Genomic DNA, 23,398 nt, shown 5'->3' with positions numbered 1-23,398 from the left:
AATGTCAAATTTTAGTTTGTCTATTTCCACTCCTAGCAATTTGGTGTGTTCAGTTGGGTATATAGTGGTGTTGTCTTTTGCTGTGATGATAGTGAGAGTAGTTTTGAGTATGGTGGGTTGGAAGATGAGTAGTTTAGTTTTGTTTGGGTTGAGTATTAATTGGGCATCGGATAACCATGTTTCAACAGAGGAAAAGGCTTCCTGTGTGACTTTTTGCAGTTTGGGTAGGGACTGGGCTGAGCAGATGATGGTAGAGTCATCTGCGTATTGGATGAGTGTGCCATGTTTGTTGGCAGAGGCTAGATTATTGGTGTAAACAGAGAAAAGTAGGGGTCCAAGGATGGATCATTGGGGAACCCCTATGGAGACAGGTAGTTGGGGAGATATGTCATTCTGCCATACAACGGATTGTTGGCGGTCAGACAGGTAACTCTGAAACCAGTTGGTGACTGATTGTGAGAAGGATAGGTTATTGAGGACAGAGATAAGTTGTTTGTGTGGGACCATTAAGTTGTTTGTGTGGGACCATGTCAAATGCTTTAGATAGGTCTAGGAAAGTAGCAGAGGAGAGAGAGCCATTGTTTTTATGCTGAAGGATAGTGTTTGTAAAGGAGAGTAAGGCAGTGGTGGTGCTATGGTTTGGTCGGAAACCATGCTGAGTACTGGAAAGGAGGTTGTTAGTAAGGAGGTAGTGGGAGACCTGAGAGTGTATGCATCTCTCTAGTATTTTGGAGAGTGGAGAGAGAATAGCTATGGGGCAGTAATTGGTTAGTTCTGCAGAGGGTCCGCCTTTGTGGAGGGGAATTATATGTGAGACTTTCCACAATGTGGGAACGTAACTTTCTGACAGAGATCGGTTAATCAAGATGGATACTGGGTAGGCCAGAGCATCAGCTGCGATTTGTAGGTATTCACTTGGGAGGTTGTCTGCTGCTAATTTGGTGGGTTTAAGTTTAGTTAAGAGTTTTTTTTATGTTGGAGGTAGGTACAGGAGAAAGAGAAGGCAGTGGGGAGATCACTAGTTGAAGGTGTGGGTTGGAGGGGAGGGGGGGTTGTGTTTAGCTAGTGATAGTATGGTTTGGGTGAAGTGTGTGTTGAATGAGGTAGCAATATTTTCTGAGGAGTGAGGGATGTTAGGAGGATGGGTACTGACTTTACCTGGGTGGAGGATGGAGTTTATGGAGGACCAGAATTGTTTGGGGCTGTGTTGAGGAGTCTAGGGCAGACTGGTAGTATTAGAATTTGTCCCGTTTTATTAGCTTTTTGACTCTATTGCGTAGTTCTAGGAATTTCTGTCTAGCTGCAGGGGTTTTGGTTTTGCGCCAGTACTCCCAGGCTTTATCCGTGTTTTTCATTTCTGACTTAGTGGTTTTCTGTAGCCATGGGGAGGGTTGTGCTTTGGTTCTGGAAAATCTTATGGGGGCATGGTAATTAAGGATGTTCAGGAAGGTAGTATTAAGATTCAACTGCGTCATCTAGACTGAGGTACTTTAGAGCATGCCAGTTGCATTCTTTGAGGGATGAGATTAATGTGAGTGGGTTAAAGTTTATTTTTTTACGTATTTGACGATAGATGACAGGTTTAGCTTGGTACAGGTATTTTTTGAGTAGGAATGTTGGGGAGTGATCACTGAGGCTATCTGATAAGCAGCCTGTTATATATGACTGGGATTCTTACTGACAAGTATCCAATCCAGGGTAGAGTGCTTGCTGGAGTTTTTATTTATCCTTGTTGGTGACTGGACTAGTTGGGTGAAGCCATGAAGGTGTACATGATGGGTTGGATTGTTGCCAGAACAGGATTGCCAGTCAATATTGAAATCACCTAAGATGATAGTTTCTTGGGGGAGATGGTGGGTAGACCAGCTGAGGAGGTTTTCTAGTGGAGGGATGTTTTGGCCAGGTGGGAAGAAGCAGCCAATTATGTTGATGGTTTTGTTTCGGTTAATTTTGAGGTTGATATATATTATTTCTTCATTGCCTATTTGTGGAGCTGATGATTTTAAGATCTGGATGTTTAGATGTTGTTTAAATATTATAGCTACACCACCTCCTTTTTTGTTTAGCCGGTCTACTCTTAGTATGCTGTAACCTGTAGGGAGTATTGTCTCACTGGCAATGTGAGGTATTAGCCAGGTTTCTGTCAGGACGACTATATCTGGGGAGTATAAGTCTATGGTGACATGGAGTTCATGGACTTTGTTGGATATACTTCTAATATTTAGGCTTAGTAGAAGGAAGTCACATGGCTTTCTATTGGCTGTAATATGGGAGAAGTTGTGATTTCTAGTCTGATTATGAGGATTGGGGTTGGAGATGGTAGGGCCAGGGTTGGGGTGGATGTCTCCACTTAGGGCTAGTTTTGATATGCATGAGATTATTAGTTTTCTCAGTTTTTGAATGTGTTTGTTTAGAAGGGAAATTTTATGATTGTTCTCTGTGGTAATAGGTATGGTGGGAGGGTTACTATGTTAAGTTGTAGGGAAGCTTTACGTTTGGGTAATATAGTTGGTAGAATATGTGGGGGGTGCATAGGGATGGTTCTTGAGATGGTTGGAGGGGAGCTGAGTATGGGTGAGACATGGGTGGTGGTGTGAGTAGTAGTACAGTGGTAGTGGTTGAGTGGGGGAATGATGGAGCTTTGGTAGGATGTAAGATATGCAAGGAAGAGTGCATGCAGTGAGCAAAGGAAAGGTATGCTTGTACATGTCAGTTGAGAAGGTGTGATAGTAGAGGGAATATGGAGGAGGTAGTGTTGGGTTAGCGCTGTGGTTGGCTATTGGAAAGATGGGAGGAGTTTGAGTGCAATAAAGGTGGGACCACTGGGGGCAGGAGGGAATAGGGGGCAGGGCGGGGAGCGAAGCGGGTAGAGGCCCTGTTTGTTTCCAGCCCCTCATACAAGAACCTATCACAAAGTAAGACAAGTATGTGTTAAGAACAATCACAATTGACCAAGGACTGCTCTGAAACTGTAAGTCTTGTCTTAATTTCACAGGTGGAAAACCAGGATAACCTTGTATCAGTAGGCTACTGTGGTATAGTTTAAATAAACAAACACACAGTATTGATCAGTTATGTATTTGCTAACAGAAGGGAATAAGAAAGTGGAAGATGTGTGTGGTGGGGGCTGCTTACAGCCAAAGCACAGTGCTCTCCAGGTGAAAATGAAGATTGGCTCAAACAGTTAGACACATACTCAGTTAACTGTAGCTGTTTGCAGACAGTTCAGACCTGGACTGCACTTTTCTTATAGGAATGTTAAAGGTGGTACCGCAGTTGAATACTTAAGAGTGGTGTTAGGTCTAGAAAAGAAGAGTACAGAGAGGAGTAAGCACTTTTGAGATGGTAAATATATATTATAAAGATTATAAAAAACACACTGAGCAAATAGCTACCACATGCAATGTCCTGAACCACTACTTAGTATATGCAGATACTGAGCCAATTGGAAGAACATTAGAAAACAAAAAACAGACAGTTATGCAGCCACAGATAAAAGTATAGCGAGCAGCAATCTGTCGTGGTTCTCTAATGTGATTCTGTCCACCAGTAACAGCACAAACTTATAGAAATAATTTAGACACTAGTATGAGCTGTCTACACACAACACTATTACATGAATAACATTAGTGAACAAGGTGCAGCTATGCAAATAGATCATACGTACTATTATACTAGTAACAACTTGGTGCATGCCATAGTAACATCAAAAATAAAGCATAAAACATATTAGATGTCTAACACATCTTATCTACTGCGCCCAGGGTCTTTACAAAGTGTCTGGCACCAGTGATTGCATTTTGCAGACAAAGAAGTATACAAATCTATCCTTAATTGGACTGTATCATTCAAGCAGAGAACAAGGACATTCTTCTTCAGCATCTGGCGTTTGTGAAAAGGCTCCTAACATGCCTAGGGTACACAATAAACGAAAAGAAATCACAACTGGTACCCTCTCAAAAGATAACATTCCTGGGTGCAGGCTTGAATACAACTGCCCAGATGTCTTTCCTCATGCCAGACAAACAAAGGCAACTTACTTCAAACTGATGGCAACAAAAACCCAGTTATCTGCAAGACAAACTCTGCAGGCTTTGGGGTTCTTGGCATCTTGCATTTGAGAAAACTACAGTGGTACCAAAAAAGTTTATGGAGTCAACATTGTCACAGTCTAGAAACAATGATTCCTCTCATTTCCTGCCTACAACAGGAGTTTCTATGGTGGGCAACGGCATTTCACCAAAATATGGGATGGGCTTTCACTCTACTTCCTGCCAGCCAAACCTTAACAGACGCATCAGATTATGCATGGGGGGGCCACCTGGCAGGAAGAATCATTCAGGGCATATGGACCCCAAAACAAATACATCTGCATAATAACCAGAAAGAGATGTTAGCTGCTCAAAATGCTCTAACAGCCTTCAAGGACTTGCTTCATCCAGGACAACTACTGATAAAGCAGGGGGGCATGCACTCATACCCCCTTTGCAGACTAGCCATGGCACTGTGGGGGACAGCCTTGACTTACCAAGTACATCTTCAAGCTCAATTCCTGCCAGGAAAGCAAAATACTCTGGCAGACGATTTAAGGACCCTCACGAGTGGAAACTAGATCCACAAGTCTTCAGCATGATGATAAAGAAATGGGGGAGCACGGACATAGACCTATTTGCCTCGCCTCGGAATTATAAACTGGAAAAATTCTGCACAAGGACTTATCACAGACAAGCATGGAAGGTGGACGCCCTATCCTTCAGTTGGAAAAACCTCTCAGTTTACGCCTTTCCTCCTCTGCCTCTTCTTCCCAAAGTCCTACTAAGTCAGACAAGAGAAACCAAAGATGATACTAATTGCCCCGGACTGGCCCCGCCAATCCTGGTACCCAATCCTAAGGAGCATGTCTCATTCCCAGCTTGGTACCTACCTCAGATACCTCACTTACTGTCCCAGCAAAACATTCAGATCTTGCGCAGTCAGCTCCAAACACTGAACCTGGCAGCATGGCTGATCCATGTGGTTATTCAAACACCTCCTCTCAGTAAAGCTGTGATGGATGTCATTTTGGAAGCCAGAAGGCCTAGTACTAGAAAATCTTATGCTGATAAATGGAAGAGATCCTGTGCTTGGAACCAAGCACAAAGAACTGAGACAGCAGAGCCAAATATTCCTCAGATTTTGCAATACTTGACTGAGATGCTTGACAAAGGCCTATCTTTTTTATCAGTAAAAATCCATGCCTCTGCCATCTCGGCTCTTTACAACACAGAGCCACCAATCTTTTCTCATCCTTTACTAAAGCAGTATCTTAGAGGGGCCAAAAATTGAAGGCCTCCCAGAAGATCACCAATTCCTGCATGGGACCTCACTTATGTGTTGGAAAAGAAAGCTCACCCTGCCTCCATTTAAACCAGCTGCTACTGTAGATCTAAAGTTCTTACCATGGAAAACAGCTCTGCTCCTGGCAATTACTTCAGCAAAAAGGGTCTCGGAGCTACAGGCCCTCATGGCTGTGGAGCCTTTTATCATATTTTACCCAGACAGGGTGTCCCTCAGGACCAATCCTTCATTTATGCCTATGGTGGTTTCCAGTGTGGCTCTTAACCAAACTATTCATCTGCCAACTTTTTATCCAAATCCGCAGAACAAGGGGGAGCGGATTCTGCATTCCTTGGACGTACACAGACAACTAAGATTCTACTTGAGCAGGACTAAAGCTCTAAGAAAAACTGAGCAATTACTAGTGACATTTGCTGCAGGATCAGAGGAAAAGGCTATTGCAAAGCAGACTATTTCAAAGTGGATAAGCCACTGCATTCGTTTCTGCTACTTACACCATGGCAAACCGGTGCCCAAGGGCATTGGGTCTCATTCCACCAGGGCTGTAGCTACATCAGCAGCTTTTCTCAGTGGGGTACCAACCAAAGAAATTCTAGAGGCTGCTACTGGAGTTCTGTTCACGCTTTTACAAAGCATTATTTGTCTCTACAGTCCAGGGCAGGCTTTGCCACTGCAGTTCTGCAGGGCCTTATAGCCGCTCCTAAGGCAGTTTAGCTCCAGCCTCCCATCCATAGCTTTGGGATTCTACCCAAATATAATGACTGCAACAGTGAAACACGAAGAACATAGTACAGTTCTGTACACTTACCATAAATGTAGATGTTCGACTGTATTCACTGTTGCAATTCATGTTACCCGCCCACCTTCCCCCTTTTATTCTGGAGTTTCTCTTTCCTCCACTATCTTCTACAGTCTTTCTGGTGCATTTGCTTGTAGATGAAGGTAAAGTTTGTATTATTGCATGTATATATAGTTTATATATATATATTTTTGCTACCCATTGGGGGGCACCTAACATCTGGGGCAAGAAAAACTAAAGAAAATGGCATTGGCTGCCTGTTTTATACCCCTGACGTCATGGAAGAGGAGACAGCAACCGACGTAGGACCCAAGACTTTGGAATTCAGGCCGACTGAGGGCATCCTGCCAGCAGATTACCCCAAATGTAATGACTGCAACAGTGAATACACTCTTAACATCTACATTTATGGTAAATATACACAACTGTACTTTTTCACATGTTCATGTACCAGCAGCATATTATGGAACTAATTATACAAAAAAATGTTGATTCCTGTTTGTGCAGAAAATAAAGATTTACAAGAGTTAATGTATTCTGCAAACCAAGGTGGTAAATCTACTTTGCAGTGTGATTTTGATGCCTTAGAAGCATCTTACAGGGCTCCGGTCACTGGGTCTGTTCTGAGAAGGCATGCTTGGCTGAAGGAACACATCTTGCCAGACCATGTCAAAGCAAAATTACTAGATGCTCCATTAAGTCAAGAATGTTTGTTTGGCACAAAAGCAGAAGAAGTTCTTAAAAAGATTGAGGAAAAAGCTAAATCTATGCAAACTGTTAAAGATTTCTTACAGGTACAGCCACCTAGATTCAGTAGGCATTGGCCTTCGAAAAACTGGTCCTTTCCAGTCCCTCCCAGGCCTTCTCAGTCCAAACCCAGGGGCAACAGACCACAAAGACTACAGTCTCAAGGTATGCACAGATCTAAACAATGGAGTGCTTCCACCTCAAAAACAGGGAGTGGTAAGCCACCCTCTAATGGAAAAAGTTCACAATGACTTCTGCATCCTTCCCAGCCATTCCCAAGTACTTGCACCCCTAGGAGGAAAACTCGCCCTGCATGCAAAAAAATGGGAATACATTACCCAGGACCGTTGGGTCTGTATCCCAGGGTTACAGATTCTACTTTCATTCACTGCCAACCCCAAGTGGGTTGCCAGACCTCGCTCCAAACAAGTGGGGGCAGAGGCCCAAAAGCAAGTACTTTCTCTTCTCAGTATCAGGACTATTTAACCTGTTCCAACAGAGCAAATGGGACAAGGTTTCTACTCCAGATTGGTTCTGGTGCCCAGAAAAGAAAACTCTTTGCACCCTATCCTGGATCTGTCATTTCTCAACACCTTCCTGGTGGTACCAAAGTTCAAAATGCTTACACTCCCAACAGCTGCTGCCTGTGCTAGCCAAGGACTCCTGGCTGGTCACCCTAGACTTAAAAGAAGTTTATCTGCACATCCCCATAAGGGAATCTTGCAGGAAATATCTACGTTCTCTGCACTTTCCTTTGACTTATCTACTGTGCCCAGGGTATTCACAAAGTGCCTGGCTCCAGCCGTTACGTACTGCAGGCAGAGAAACATTCAAATTTACCCATACTTGGACGATTGCCTAATTCAGGCAGACAGTCCGGAATTGCTACTTCAGCATCTGACATTTGTAGAGAGATTCCTAACTTCTCTGGGGTATACCATCAACGAAAAGAAATCGCATCTGGTACCCAGCCAGGAAATTGTATTCCTGGGAGCAAGCTTGAACACAACCTCCCAGATGGCATTCCTTACTCCAGAAAAGCAGATTTATTTGACAAATTACTTCAAACTACTGACCACCCAAACCCAGCTATATTCAAGAAAAATACTGCAAGCCCTAGGGTTCATGGCCTCATGCATTCTCCTAATTCGATATGCAGGACTGCATATGAGGAAACCTCAAAGGTACTTAGAGTTTCTGGTGTTAACATTCTCAGGACCTGGAAACGGTGATTCCGATCATTCCCTGCCTAAGTACAGAGTTCCTTTGATGGGCAGAGGCCTGCAACCACAACAAGGGATTTCCTTTCACTCAACCTCCCGCCACTCAAACCCTGACACCAGATGCATCAGACTATGCATGGGGGGATTCGCATGGCAGGCAAATGGAGCCCAGGACAAATGCACCTGCATGTCATTCAAAAAGGGATGTTAGCTGTACAGAATGCGCTGACAGCCTTCAAATACCTTATCCTTCCAGGATGACACTTGATAAAGACAGACAACACCACAGTCATGTGGTACATAAACATGCAGGGGCACCTCATTCCTACCCACTCTGCAGGTTAGCCAGGACACTGTGGAACACAGCCTTGAGCAGCCAAGTACACCTGCAAGCTCAATTTCTGCCAGGCTAACAAAATTCACTGACAAACAACTTAAGCAGAAATCTAATGGACCCACACAAGTGGTAACTGGAACCCAGTTCATTCAAGCTTCTAATCCACATGTGGGGGGACACCAGAGGTGGACCTCTTTACTCCCCCCCAGAACCATCAGTTGAGCGAATTTTGCACCAGAACTCCCCACAGCCAAGCATGGAAAGTGGATGCCCTATCTTTACATGAGAAAACCTCTCAATCTATGCCTTTCCTCCTCTGACCCAAGGACAGTCCTTATTGCACCAGACTGGCCACGCCAGCACTGGTACCCTCTTTTACGGAGTCTGACAACAGTGCCACCTGCATCAGACCCCCTCTCTGCTGTCCCAGCAGGAGGGCCAGATTTTGCATCCTCAGCTGCAAACCCTGAACCTGGCAGCCTGGCTTATTCCCTGAATACATCACCAGCAGCCCTCAGCAAACAGGTGCTAGATGTCATCCATGAGGCCAGGAGGTCTAGTACTAGGAAATCCTATTCAGAAAAGTGGAAAAGATACTGTTCTTGGAGCCAGTCTCAGGGAAAGGTCACAGCTGTGCCCACCTTACCTCATATCCTAGATTGTCTAGCAGCGCTGCTCCACAAAGGCCTATCCTTCTCATCCATTAAGATCCATGCCTCTGCCATCTCTGCTCATTACAACACTGAGCCACCTCTCTTCTCTCCCCCTCTGGGCAAACAGTTCCTGAGAGGAGCTGACAATTTAAGACCCCCAAGGAGAGCTCCCACTCCTGCTTGGGACCTTAACTTTGTACTGGAAAAGCTCACGCTTACCCCCCCCCCCCTTGAGCCTGCAGTATCAGCAGAGTTAAAATTCCTCTCTCAGAAAAGTCTTACTTCTAGCCATCACTTCAGCTAGAAGAGTGTCTGAGCTACAAGCACTTACGGCTGTGGAACCCTTCATTATTTTCCATGCTGACAGGGTTTTCCTCAGGTCTAACCCTTCCGTTATGCTTAAAGTGATGTCCAGCGTGGCTCTAAACCAATCTATCCATTTGCCATCCTTCTTTCCCAATCCTTAAAATAAAGGGGAAAGGGTCTTGCACTCCTTGGACGTGCACAGACAGCTCAGATTCTGCCTTGATAGGACTAAGCCCTTCAGGAAATTTGACCAGTTACTAGTCAGCTGTGCACCAGGGGCAAAGGGCAAGGCCATTTCCAAACAATTAATTTCCAAATGGATTGCACACTGTATCCATTTCTGCTACAAGCACCATGGGAAACCAACCCCTCAGGGGGTCAGAACACATTCCACTAGGGCAACTTCTACCTCTACAGCATTCCTCAGGGGAGTCCCTACCTGGTACATCCTGAAAGCTGCTACCTGGAGTTCTGTACACACCTTCACCAAGCATGAACACCTGCCTATCTTTTCCAAATCCAGGGCAGGTTTTTCAACAGCAGTCCTACAGGGCATACTAGCCAGCCCCAACTCCACCCAAGTGTGATGACAAGTGTGTTCACTGTTGCAGTCCTGGTTTCCCACCTTCCAGCCCCCCTTGTCTCTCTCTCTCTCTCCATTACTCACCCCTTATAGGGGTATTGGTATTTACTTTTTACTGGTTGTGTTTTTTACCCACCATAACTTAGCTCCCTATTTGGGGGGCTCCTGACATTTGGGGCAAGAGAAACTGATGTAATGGTGTCGGCTGCCTGTTTTTATACCCCTGACGACCTGATGTCCGTCCTGGAGGGATGGCAACCAATGCAGAAATACTAAGTCTCTGGTATTCAGGTCGACAGAGTTACCTGCAGGCAGATAACCCAAGTGTGATGACTGCAGCAGTGAATACACCCGAACATCTACATTTATGGTAAGTGTGCACAACTGTATTTTGTCTTGCCTTCAGTCCTCCGCATTAGCCCCAAGAACAGCCCAGCTCTAATGGTCGTGATTTAGCCCTTCAACTGAGGAGCAAGGACACATCAGATTCTTCTGCTGCACACTTTTTTTGATCATATTGGCTATGTAGATACATTTGTTTCGGATGTGAGCAAGCCTGTTTGCCTGCTGTAATCACCCCTCTGTGCAAGGGTTATAATGGCTTGAAGAACCAGAGCCACTGTGGAATTAATGTGGGACGTGTAAGAGCTTTACATCCGTATACCTAACCAGTGGTGAGACGTGGCTTTGGGTCTTGGCCTGAATGGTGGAGGTAGATTATTCTTGCGTTAAAAGTGGTTTGTCACACAAGTGTTTTGGTTTTGTTTTGTGATGGCACTTACAATTTATCGTAATGGTAACTGTTGTATCTTCCTTAAAATTAATTATATCCTACCTAAACTTGTCAAGACAGAGCTTCTGGGAACTGAACATGTTGGATGTGTGGCAGACTTGCTCTTATTTTTTTTTCCCTAGACCTCAGCTGTGTCAGGGTACTGTTTTTTATGACACTACTTTTCAGAGAGTCAGGTTTGGGCAGTGGTGAACTAGGTTGGTTTTGTCTGTAGTATACTGCGGTGGTGGTGCTGCGGTAGCGTTGTCGCCTCACAGTCAGATGTTGCCCGTTAGATTCTCAGAGCGTCTTCTGTGTGGTGACATGCGTGAACGGGCGTTCCTTCATTGAAGGTTGTGCGTTAGGCCCGGCAAGCCAGCACGTAAAACTCTACTGCCAGTCATTAGCGGACCGGAGTTCCGCTGTGGCGACCCCTAACCGGGAACAGCTGAAAGACGCACACTGCCAGTAGAGGAGTTGCAGTTGGTTTTTAAAATTGCATTAAGTGTGTGTTTCTGTGAAAATAGTTTTTTGTTTTAAGGGATCCAAGTCCAGATATAATATAGATATGATGTGCATACAACTTTGTCCAGAATATTGCAGAATGTCTGGAACTTGGTTTTCATACATACATTAGGATCTTTAATATAGTGCTGTATGCTTCATATGTGACTGCGAGGTACACATCAGTCTTTCTCTGTGATCTACTCCCAGCACTACATTAGGATCTTTAATATAGTGCTGTATGCTTCATATGTGACTGCGAGGTACACATCAGTCTTTCTCTGTGATCTACTCCCAGCACTACATTAGGATCTTTAATATAGTGCTGTATGCTTCATATGTGACTGCGAGGTACACATCAGTCTTTCTCTGTGATCTACTCCCAGCACTACATTAGGATCTTTAATATAGTGCTGTATGCTTCATATGTGACTGCGAGGTACACATCAGTCTTTCTCTGTGATCTACTCCCAGCACTACATTAGGATCTTTAATATAGTGCTGTATGCTTCATATGTGACTGCGAGGTACATCAGTCTTTCTCTGTGATCTACTCCCAGCACTACATTAGGATCTTTAATATAGTGCTGTATACTTCATATGTGACTGCGAGGTACACATCAGTCTTTCTCTGTGATCTACTCCCAGCACTACATTAGGATCTTTAATATAGTGCTGTATGCTTCATATGTGACTGCGAGGTACACATCAGTCTTTCTCTGTGATCTACTCCCAGCACTACATTAGGATCTTTAATATAGTGCTGTATGCTTCATATGTGACTGCGAGGTACACATCAGTCTTTCTCTGTGATCTACTCCCAGCACTACATTAGGATCTTTAATATAGTGCTGTATACTTCATATGTGACTGCGAGGTACACATCAGTCTTTCTCTGTGATCTACTCCCAGCACTACATTAGGATCTTTAATATAGTGCTGTATACTTCATATGTGACTGCGAGGTACACATCAGTCTTTCTCTGTGATCTACTCCCAGCACTACATTAGGATCTTTAATATAGTGCTGTATACTTCATATGTGACTGCGAGGTACACATCAGTCTTTCTCTGTGATCTACTCCCAGCACTACATTAGGATCTTTAATATAGTGCTGTATGCTTCATATGTGACTGCGAGGTACACATCAGTCTTTCTCTGTGATCTACTCCCAGCACTACATTAGGATCTTTAATATAGTGCTGTATACTTCATATGTGACTGCGAGGTACACATCAGTCTTTCTCTGTGATCTACTCCCAGCACTACATTAGGATCTTTAATATAGTGCTGTATGCTTCATATGTGACTGCGAGGTACACATCAGTCTTTCTCTGTGATCTACTCCCAGCACTACATTAGGATCTTTAATATAGTGCTGTATGCTTCATATGTGACTGCGAGGTACACATCAGTCTTTCTCTGTGATCTACTCCCAGCACTACATTAGGATCTTTAATATAGTGCTGTATGCTTCATATGTGACTGCGAGGTACACATCAGTCTTTCTCTGTGATCTACTCCCAGCACTACATTAGGATCTTTAATATAGTGCTGTATACTTCATATGTGACTGCGAGGTACACATCAGTCTTTCTCTGTGATCTACTCCCAGCACTACATTAGGATCTTTAATATAGTGCTGTATACTTCATATGTGACTGCAGGTACACATCAGTCTTTCTCTGTGATCTACTCCCAGCACTACATTAGGATCTTTAATATAGTGCTGTATGCTTCATATGTGACTGCGAGGTACACATCAGTCTTTCTCTGTGATCTACTCCCAGCACTACATTAGGATCTTTAATATAGTGCTGTATACTTCATATGTGACTGCGAGGTACACATCAGTCTTTCTCTGTGATCTACTCCCAGCACTACATTAGGATCTTTAATATAGTGCTGTATGCTTCATATGTGACTGCGAGGTACACATCAGTCTTTCTCTGTGATCTACTCCCAGCACTACATTAGGATCTTTAATATAGTGCTGTATACTTCATATGTGACTGCGAGGTACACATCAGTCTTTCTCTGTGATCTACTCCCAGCACTACATTAGGATCTTTAATATAGTGCTGTATGCTTCATATGTGACTGCGAGGTACACATCAGTCTTTCTCTGTGATCTACTCCCAGCACTACATTAGGATCTTTAATATAGTGCTGTATACTTCATATGTGACTGCGAGGTACACATCAGTCTTTCTCTGTGATCTACTCCCAGCACTACATTAGGATCTTTAATATAGTGCTGTATACTTCATATGTGACTGCGAGGTACACATCAGTCTTTCTCTGTGATCTACTCCCAGCACTACATTAGGATCTTTAATATAGTGCTGTATGCTTCATATGTGACTGCGAGGTACACATCAGTCTTTCTCTGTGATCTACTCCCAGCACTACATTAGGATCTTTAATATAGTGCTGTATGCTTCATATGTGACTGCGAGGTACACATCAGTCTTTCTCTGTGATCTACTCCCAGCACTACATTAGGATCTTTAATATAGTGCTGTATACTTCATATGTGACTGCGAGGTACACATCAGTCTTTCTCTGTGATCTACTCCCAGCACTACATTAGGATCTTTAATATAGTGCTGTATACTTCATATGTGACTCGAGGTACACATCAGTCTTTCTCTGTGATCTACTCCCAGCACTACATTAGGATCTTTAATATAGTGCTGTATGCTTCATATGTGACTGCGAGGTACACATCAGTCTTTCTCTGTGATCTACTCCCAGCACTACATTAGGATCTTTAATATAGTGCTGTATGCTTCATATGTGACTGAGGTACACATCAGTCTTTCTCTGTGATCTACTCCCAGCACTACATTAGGATCTTTAATATAGTGCTGTATGCTTCATATGTGACTGCGAGGTACACATCAGTCTTTCTCTGTGATCTACTCCCAGCACTACATTAGGATCTTTAATATAGTGCTGTATGCTTCATATGTGACTGCGAGGTACACATCAGTCTTTCTCTGTGATCTACTCCCAGCACTACATTAGGATCTTTAATATAGTGCTGTATGCTTCATATGTGACTGCGAGGTACACATCAGTCTTTCTCTGTGATCTACTCCCAGCACTACATTAGGATCTTTAATATAGTGCTGTATACTTCATATGTGACTGCGAGGTACACATCAGTCTTTCTCTGTGATCTACTCCCAGCACTACATTAGGATCTTTAATATAGTGCTGTATGCTTCATATGTGACTGCGAGGTACACATCAGTCTTTCTCTGTGATCTACTCCCAGCACTACATTAGGATCTTTAATATAGTGCTGTATGCTTCATATGTGACTGCGAGGTACACATCAGTCTTTCTCTGTGATCTACTCCCAGCACTACATTAGGATCTTTAATATAGTGCTGTATACTTCATATGTGACTGCGGTACACATCAGTCTTTCTCTGTGATCTACTCCCAGCACTACATTAGGATCTTTAATATAGTGCTGTATGCTTCATATGTGACTGCGAGGTACACATCAGTCTTTCTCTGTGATCTACTCCCAGCACTACATTAGGATCTTTAATATAGTGCTGTATGCTTCATATGTGACTGCGAGGTACACATCAGTCTTTCTCTGTGATCTACTCCCAGCACTACATTAGGATCTTTAATATAGTGCTGTATACTTCATATGTGACTGCGAGGTACACATCAGTCTTTCTCTGTGATCTACTCCCAGCACTACATTAGGATCTTTAATATAGTGCTGTATACTTCATATGTGACTGCGAGGTACACATCAGTCTTTCTCTGTGATCTACTCCCAGCACTACATTAGGATCTTTAATATAGTGCTGTATGCTTCATATGTGACTGCGAGGTACACATCAGTCTTTCTCTGTGATCTACTCCCAGCACTACATTAGGATCTTTAATATAGTGCTGTATGCTTCATATGTGACTGCGAGGTACACATCAGTCTTTCTCTGTGATCTACTCCCAGCACTACATTAGGATCTTTAATATAGTGCTGTATACTTCATATGTGACTGCGAGGTACACATCAGTCTTTCTCTGTGATCTACTCCCAGCACTACATTAGGATCTTTAATATAGTGCTGTATACTTCATATGTGACTGCGAGGTACACATCAGTCTTTCTCTGTGATCTACTCCCAGCACTACATTAGGATCTTTAATATAGTGCTGTATACTTCATATGTGACTGCGAGGTACACATCAGTCTTTCTCTGTGATCTACTCCCAGCACTACATTAGGATCTTTAATATAGTGCTGTATACTTCATATGTGACTGCGAGGTACACATCAGTCTTTCTCTGTGATCTACTCCCAGCACTACATTAGGATCTTTAATATAGTGCTGTATGCTTCATATGTGACTGCGAGGTACACATCAGTCTTTCTCTGTGATCTACTCCCAGCACTACATTAGGATCTTTAATATAGTGCTGTATGCTTCATATGTGACTGCGAGGTACACATCAGTCTTTCTCTGTGATCTACTCCCAGCACTACATTAGGATCTTTAATATAGTGCTGTATGCTTCATATGTGACTGCGAGGTACACATCAGTCTTTCTCTGTGATCTACTCCCAGCACTACATTAGGATCTTTAATATAGTGCTGTATGCTTCATATGTGACTGCGAGGTACACATCAGTCTTTCTCTGTGATCTACTCCCAGCACTACATTAGGATCTTTAATATAGTGCTGTATGCTTCATATGTGACTGCGAGGTACACATCAGTCTTTCTCTGTGATCTACTCCCAGCACTACATTAGGATCTTTAATATAGTGCTGTATGCTTCATATGTGACTGCGAGGTACACATCAGTCTTTCTCTGTGATCTACTCCCAGCACTACATTAGGATCTTTAATATAGTGCTGTATGCTTCATATGTGACTGCGAGGTACACATCAGTCTTTCTCTGTGATCTACTCCCAGCACTACATTAGGATCTTTAATATAGTGCTGTATGCTTCATATGTGACTGCGAGGTACACATCAGTCTTTCTCTGTGATCTACTCCCAGCACTACATTAGGATCTTTAATATAGTGCTGTATACTTCATATGTGACTGCGAGGTACACATCAGTCTTTCTCTGTGATCTACTCCCAGCACTACATTAGGATCTTTAATATAGTGCTGTATGCTTCATATGTGACTGCGAGGTACACATCAGTCTTTCTCTGTGATCTACTCCCAGCACTACATTAGGATCTTTAATATAGTGCTGTATGCTTCATATGTGACTGCGAGGTACACATCAGTCTTTCTCTGTGATCTACTCCCAGCACTACATTAGGATCTTTAATATAGTGCTGTATGCTTCATATGTGACTGCGAGGTACACATCAGTCTTTCTCTGTGATCTACTCCCAGCACTACATTAGGATCTTTAATATAGTGCTGTATGCTTCATATGTGACTGCGAGGTACACATCAGTCTTTCTCTGTGATCTACTCCCAGCACTACATTAGGATCTTTAATATAGTGCTGTATGCTTCATATGTGACTGCGAGGTACACATCAGTCTTTCTCTGTGATCTACTCCCAGCACTACATTAGGATCTTTAATATAGTGCTGTATGCTTCATATGTGACTGCGAGGTACACATCAGTCTTTCTCTGTGATCTACTCCCAGCACTACATTAGGATCTTTAATATAGTGCTGTATGCTTCATATGTGACTGCGAGGTACACATCAGTCTTTCTCTGTGATCTACTCCCAGCACTACATTAGGATCTTTAATATAGTGCTGTATACTTCATATGTGACTGCGAGGTACACATCAGTCTTTCTCTGTGATCTACTCCCAGCACTACATTAGGATCTTTAATATAGTGCTGTATGCTTCATATGTGACTGCGAGGTACACATCAGTCTTTCTCTGTGATCTACTCCCAGCACTACATTAGGATCTTTAATATAGTGCTGTATGCTTCATATGTGACTGCGAGGTACACATCAGTCTTTCTCTGTGATCTACTCCCAGCACTACATTAGGATCTTTAATATAGTGCTGTATGCTTCATATGTGACTGCGAGGTACACATCAGTCTTTCTCTGTGATCTACTCCCAGCACTACATTAGGATCTTTAATATAGTGCTGTATGCTTCATATGTGACTGCGAGGTACACATCAGTCTTTCTCTGTGATCTACTCCCAGCACTACATTAGGATCTTTAATATAGTGCTGTATGCTTCATATGTGACTGCGAGGTACACATCAGTCTTTCTCTGTGATCTACTCCCAGCACTACATTAGGATCTTTAATATAGTGCTGTATACTTCATATGTGACTGCGAGGTACACATCAGTCTTTCTCTGTGATCTACTCCCAGCACTACATTAGGATCTTTAATATAGTGCTGTATGCTTCATATGTGACTGCGAGGTACACATCAGTCTTTCTCTGTGATCTACTCCCAGCACTACATTAGGATCTTTAATATAGTGCTGTATGCTTCATATGTGACTGCGAGGTACACATCAGTCTTTCTCTGTGATCTACTCCCAGCACTACATTAGGATCTTTAATATAGTGCTGTATGCTTCATATGTGACTGCGAGGTACACATCAGTCTTTCTCTGTGATCTACTCCCAGCACTACATTAGGATCTTTAATATAGTGCTGTATGCTTCATATGTGACTGCGAGGTACACATCAGTCTTTCTCTGTGATCTACTCCCAGCACTACATTAGGATCTTTAATATAGTGCTGTATGCTTCATATGTGACTGCGAGGTACACATCAGTCTTTCTCTGTGATCTACTCCCAGCACTACATTAGGATCTTTAATATAGTGCTGTATGCTTCATATGTGACTGCGAGGTACACATCAGTCTTTCTCTGTGATCTACTCCCAGCACTACATTAGGATCTTTAATATAGTGCTGTATGCTTCATATGTGACTGCGAGGTACACATCAGTCTTTCTCTGTGATCTACTCCCAGCACTACATTAGGATCTTTAATATAGTGCTGTATGCTTCATATGTGACTGCGAGGTACACATCAGTCTTTCTCTGTGATCTACTCCCAGCACTACATTAGGATCTTTAATATAGTGCTGTATGCTTCATATGTGACTGCGAGGTACACATCAGTCTTTCTCTGTGATCTACTCCCAGCACTACATTAGGATCTTTAATATAGTGCTGTATGCTTCATATGTGACTGCGAGGTACACATCAGTCTTTCTCTGTGATCTACTCCCAGCACTACATTAGGATCTTTAATATAGTGCTGTATGCTTCATATGTGACTGCGAGGTACACATCAGTCTTTCTCTGTGATCTACTCCCAGCACTACATTAGGATCTTTAATATAGTGCTGTATGCTTCATATGTGACTGCGAGGTACACATCAGTCTTTCTCTGTGATCTACTCCCAGCACTACATTAGGATCTTTAATATAGTGCTGTATGCTTCATATGTGACTGCGAGGTACACATCAGTCTTTCTCTGTGATCTACTCCCAGCACTACATTAGGATCTTTAATATAGTGCTGTATGCTTCATATGTGACTGCGAGGTACACATCAGTCTTTCTCTGTGATCTACTCCCAGCACTACATTAGGATCTTTAATATAGTGCTGTATGCTTCATATGTGACTGCGAGGTACACATCAGTCTTTCTCTGTGATCTACTCCCAGCACTACATTAGGATCTTTAATATAGTGCTGTATGCTTCATATGTGACTGCGAGGTACACATCAGTCTTTCTCTGTGATCTACTCCCAGCACTACATTAGGATCTTTAATATAGTGCTGTATGCTTCATATGTGACTGCGAGGTACACATCAGTCTTTCTCTGTGATCTACTCCCAGCACTACATTAGGATCTTTAATATAGTGCTGTATGCTTCATATGTGACTGCGAGGTACACATCAGTCTTTCTCTGTGATCTACTCCCAGCACTACATTAGGATCTTTAATATAGTGCTGTATGCTTCATATGTGACTGCGAGGTACACATCAGTCTTTCTCTGTGATCTACTCCCAGCACTACATTAGGATCTTTAATATAGTGCTGTATGCTTCATATGTGACTGCGAGGTACACATCAGTCTTTCTCTGTGATCTACTCCCAGCACTACATTAGGATCTTTAATATAGTGCTGTATGCTTCATATGTGACTGCGAGGTACACATCAGTCTTTCTCTGTGATCTACTCCCAGCACTACATTAGGATCTTTAATATAGTGCTGTATGCTTCATATGTGACTGCGAGGTACACATCAGTCTTTCTCTGTGATCTACTCCCAGCACTACATTAGGATCTTTAATATAGTGCTGTATGCTTCATATGTGACTGCGAGGTACACATCAGTCTTTCTCTGTGATCTACTCCCAGCACTACATTAGGATCTTTAATATAGTGCTGTATGCTTCATATGTGACTGCGAGGTACACATCAGTCTTTCTCTGTGATCTACTCCCAGCACTACATTAGGATCTTTAATATAGTGCTGTATGCTTCATATGTGACTGCGAGGTACACATCAGTCTTTCTCTGTGATCTACTCCCAGCACTACATTAGGATCTTTAATATAGTGCTGTATGCTTCATATGTGACTGCGAGGTACACATCAGTCTTTCTCTGTGATCTACTCCCAGCACTACATTAGGATCTTTAATATAGTGCTGTATGCTTCATATGTGACTGCGAGGTACACATCAGTCTTTCTCTGTGATCTACTCCCAGCACTACATTAGGATCTTTAATATAGTGCTGTATGCTTCATATGTGACTGCGAGGTACACATCAGTCTTTCTCTGTGATCTACTCCCAGCACTACATTAGGATCTTTAATATAGTGCTGTATGCTTCATATGTGACTGCGAGGTACACATCAGTCTTTCTCTGTGATCTACTCCCAGCACTACATTAGGATCTTTAATATAGTGCTGTATGCTTCATATGTGACTGCGAGGTACACATCAGTCTTTCTCTGTGATCTACTCCCAGCACTACATTAGGATCTTTAATATAGTGCTGTATGCTTCATATGTGACTGCGAGGTACACATCAGTCTTTCTCTGTGATCTACTCCCAGCACTACATTAGGATCTTTAATATAGTGCTGTATGCTTCATATGTGACTGCGAGGTACACATCAGTCTTTCTCTGTGATCTACTCCCAGCACTACATTAGGATCTTTAATATAGTGCTGTATGCTTCATATGTGACTGCGAGGTACACATCAGTCTTTCTCTGTGATCTACTCCCAGCACTACATTAGGATCTTTAATATAGTGCTGTATGCTTCATATGTGACTGCGAGGTACACATCAGTCTTTCTCTGTGATCTACTCCCAGCACTACATTAGGATCTTTAATATAGTGCTGTATGCTTCATATGTGACTGCGAGGTACACATCAGTCTTTCTCTGTGATCTACTCCCAGCACTACATTAGGATCTTTAATATAGTGCTGTATGCTTCATATGTGACTGCGAGGTACACATCAGTCTTTCTCTGTGATCTACTCCCAGCACTACATTAGGATCTTTAATATAGTGCTGTATGCTTCATATGTGACTGCGAGGTACACATCAGTCTTTCTCTGTGATCTACTCCCAGCACTACATTAGGATCTTTAATATAGTGCTGTATGCTTCATATGTGACTGCGAGGTACACATCAGTCTTTCTCTGTGATCTACTCCCAGCACTACATTAGGATCTTTAATATAGTGCTGTATGCTTCATATGTGACTGCGAGGTACACATCAGTCTTTCTCTGTGATCTACTCCCAGCACTACATTAGGATCTTTAATATAGTGCTGTATGCTTCATATGTGACTGCGAGGTACACATCAGTCTTTCTCTGTGATCTACTCCCAGCACTACATTAGGATCTTTAATATAGTGCTGTATGCTTCATATGTGACTGCGAGGTACACATCAGTCTTTCTCTGTGATCTACTCCCAGCACTACATTAGGATCTTTAATATAGTGCTGTATGCTTCATATGTGACTGCGAGGTACACATCAGTCTTTCTCTGTGATCTACTCCCAGCACTACATTAGGATCTTTAATATAGTGCTGTATGCTTCATATGTGACTGCGAGGTACACATCAGTCTTTCTCTGTGATCTACTCCCAGCACTACATTAGGATCTTTAATATAGTGCTGTATGCTTCATATGTGACTGCGAGGTACACATCAGTCTTTCTCTGTGATCTACTCCCAGCACTACATTAGGATCTTTAATATAGTGCTGTATGCTTCATATGTGACTGCGAGGTACACATCAGTCTTTCTCTGTGATCTACTCCCAGCACTACATTAGGATCTTTAATATAGTGCTGTATGCTTCATATGTGACTGCGAGGTACACATCAGTCTTTCTCTGTGATCTACTCCCAGCACTACATTAGGATCTTTAATATAGTGCTGTATGCTTCATATGTGACTGCGAGGTACACATCAGTCTTTCTCTGTGATCTACTCCCAGCACTACATTAGGATCTTTAATATAGTGCTGTATGCTTCATATGTGACTGCGAGGTACACATCAGTCTTTCTCTGTGATCTACTCCCAGCACTACATTAGGATCTTTAATATAGTGCTGTATGCTTCATATGTGACTGCGAGGTACACATCAGTCTTTCTCTGTGATCTACTCCCAGCACTACATTAGGATCTTTAATATAGTGCTGTATGCTTCATATGTGACTGCGAGGTACACATCAGTCTTTCTCTGTGATCTACTCCCAGCACTACATTAGGATCTTTAATATAGTGCTGTATGCTTCATATGTGACTGCGAGGTACACATCAGTCTTTCTCTGTGATCTACTCCCAGCACTACATTAGGATCTTTAATATAGTGCTGTATGCTTCATATGTGACTGCGAGGTACACATCAGTCTTTCTCTGTGATCTACTCCCAGCACTACATTAGGATCTTTAATATAGTGCTGTATGCTTCATATGTGACTGCGAGGTACACATCAGTCTTTCTCTGTGATCTACTCCCAGCACTACATTAGGATCTTTAATATAGTGCTGTATGCTTCATATGTGACTCTTGAGGTACACATCAGTCTTTCTCTGTGATCTACTCCCAGCACTACATTAGGATCTTTAATATAGTGCTGTATACTCATATGTGACTCTGAGGTACACATCAGTCTTTCTCTGTGATCTACTCCCAGCACTACATTAGGATCTTTAATATAGTGCTGTATACTTCATATGTGACTGCAGGTACACATCAGTCTTTCTCTGTGATCTACTCCCAGCACTACATTAGGATCTTTAATATAGTGCTGTATACTTCATATGTGACCGAGGTACACATCAGTCTTTCTCTGTGATCTACTCCCAGCACTACATTAGGATCTTTAATATAGTGCTGTATACTTCATATGTGACCGCGAGGTACACATCAGTCTTTCTCTGTGATCTACTCCCAGCACTACATTAGGATCTTTAATATAGTGCTGTATGCTTCATATGTGACTGCGAGGTACACATCAGTCTTTCTCTGTGATCTACTCCCAGCACTACATTAGGATCTTTAATATAGTGCTGTATACTTCATATGTGACTGCGAGGTACACATCAGGCTTTCTCTGTGATCTACTCCCAGCACTATTGCCATTCCACCCCCTGTCACACTCCAGTTAGTTTAGCAGTAAGCCTTTGTTCCTTCGTGAACTTCACTACTTTACCTGTCCTTTCTTGAGAAGTGTTCATGTAGCATATGGAAGAATTTAAGTAGTTTATGAAATTTCACTCATTTGCCCAAGAATGACTTTCTGAATGTACATGCATGAGCATGTGTGAATATAACCATGGTTGAGGCACAGTTTTTGGGATCAGTACTGCTAATTCCTAATTTCATACTTGTAGATAATTTTCAAACAGATCTGTACCATTCACTGACTTCCTGCCCGACATATGCACATGCTGCTGACACTCAAAACATTAACAAAAGCAGTGATGAACAGAGTGAAAGTAATGCAGTCACTAGTTTAAAAAAAAAATCTATCTCCATGTGGATATTGGCACATTGTGTCATGGTATGTTACAACCAGTGGCATTGCCCTTCTGAAACGCAGCAGATATGGAAAAGTAGCTGGATCAT

General features: G+C 42.6%; 1 protein-coding gene across 1 annotated transcript in view; it reads left to right on the top strand.

Moving 5' to 3' along the window:
• Positions 1-23,398, top strand: part of LOC122807832 (RNA-binding protein 5-like) — a 1,001,232-nt gene that overhangs the window by 745,376 nt on the left and 232,458 nt on the right. The window lies entirely within an intron of this gene.

The sequence above is a fragment of the Protopterus annectens genome, chromosome 7.part1, assembly GCF_019279795.1.
Source record: "Protopterus annectens isolate FY-2018-M chromosome 7.part1, PAN1.0, whole genome shotgun sequence".
Taxonomy (NCBI): domain Eukaryota; kingdom Metazoa; phylum Chordata; order Ceratodontiformes; family Protopteridae; genus Protopterus; species Protopterus annectens.
Note: the sequence above shows the minus strand (reverse complement) of the source record. Positions and strands in the feature narration are given on the sequence as shown.